This window comes from Lates calcarifer, unplaced genomic scaffold (assembly GCF_001640805.2).
Source record: "Lates calcarifer isolate ASB-BC8 unplaced genomic scaffold, TLL_Latcal_v3 _unitig_5387_quiver_2929, whole genome shotgun sequence".
NCBI lineage: Eukaryota > Metazoa > Chordata > Actinopteri > Centropomidae > Lates > Lates calcarifer.
In genome coordinates, this window is record NW_026117484.1 from 1 (window position 1) to 1,452 (window position 1,452).

At 45.5% G+C, this 1,452-nt stretch overlaps 1 non-coding gene across 1 annotated transcript; it reads left to right on the forward strand.

The window, feature by feature from the left end:
* The first annotated feature begins 265 nt into the window (after positions 1 to 265).
* Positions 266 to 384, forward strand: LOC127140909 (5S ribosomal RNA). Its single transcript, XR_007811408.1, has one exon. It is a non-coding gene; the product is annotated as a 5S ribosomal RNA (ribosomal RNA).
* Positions 385 to 1,452: the final 1,068 nt, after the last annotated feature.

The following is a 1,452-nucleotide window of genomic DNA, read 5'->3' on the forward strand; positions in this document are numbered from 1 at the left end:
GGCACAATGACCCAATACGTCGTCCACAAGGACGTGTGGCTCACCGATGTACGTTTTGAGCAATTTCGGACGAAAATGGACTTGGAACAGAGCCAAATGTTGATCAGGCCATACGGAAAATTCTTGTTGGGTGGAGTAGTTATTTCTTAGTTTTGCTGTTGACTGTTAGAGAAAATCCCCATTATTGTTGATTGCTATGTGAAATAACAGATCTGCCAGTGTTATTTTGGCACGTATAAAGGGTCTGTCTTCAGCAGCCGCTGTGGCTTACGGCCACACCACCCTGAGCGCGCCCGATCTCGTCTGATCTCGGAAGCTAAGCAGGGTCCGGCCTGGTTAGTACTTGGATGGGAGACCGCCTGGGAATACCAGGTGCCGTAAGCTTTTTGTCCCCATCTTTTCCTGCCTATCTTACAGCAGCAGAATGCCACTTCCTCTGTAGTTGAGACAGGGCACGCCCAAACTACTTTTATTTTGCAGCCTGTATTTCACGCTCTGTTTTGCACTTCTGTTTTATGTCACGTCGCTTTCGGCAATCGGGTATTAGGCGCTGGAAAGTCACCTCTGTAAAGTCTGCACTGCTGCCGAATGAATGAGCGCAGTCTGGGTTTTGGGCACAATGACCCAATACGTCGTCCACAAGGACGTGTGGCTCACCGATGTACGTTTTGAGCAATTTCGGACGAAAATGGACTTGGAACAGAGCCAAATGTTTGATCAGGCCATACGGAAAATTCTTGTTGGGTGGAGTAGTTATTTCTTAGTTTTGCTGTTGACTGTTAGAGAAAATCCCCATTATTGTTGATTGCTATGTGAAATAACAGATCTGCCAGTGTTATTTTGGCACGTATAAAGGGTCTGTCTTCAGCAGCCGCTGTGGCTTTACGGCCACACCACCCTGAGCAGCCAGAAGGAGCAGGTTGTGTGTGAGACAAGCTGAGAGAAGTGTAAACTTTGACTTTCCTTTTTGCTTTCAAATTTCCCGAGAGAGATAGGTGGAGAAAGTATTTTGTTTTTTTTTTCTAAGAGGTGAGCATATTCCCCAGACAGCGGCCGCTGTTTGGGGAAAGATCAAAGAAAAATATACGGACGGAAATCATGGCTAAGGAAAACGGAACGGCAAATGGAGGACGGCATGCGGTTGAAGGAGACAAAGGAAAAATAACTTATGAGAGGAGATTGACGGTGACGGCGGAGATAGACGGAGAAGATGAGGTGACGATGATGGAGCTGTTAAAGGCGGTGAAAGAGCAGTGCGGTGATGTGATCGGCTGCAGATTTAAGACAATGAAACTTTATGAACTAACAATGAGAAATGAAAGTGGAAAAAACAAATTGATGGACGGCTTCAAAATCAAGAACAGTCTGGTAATTGGGAAGGAAATAGAAAATGATGTGATGGTGGTTTCATTCATCAATCTACCTACATATGTGGAGGATGAAGCCATATTG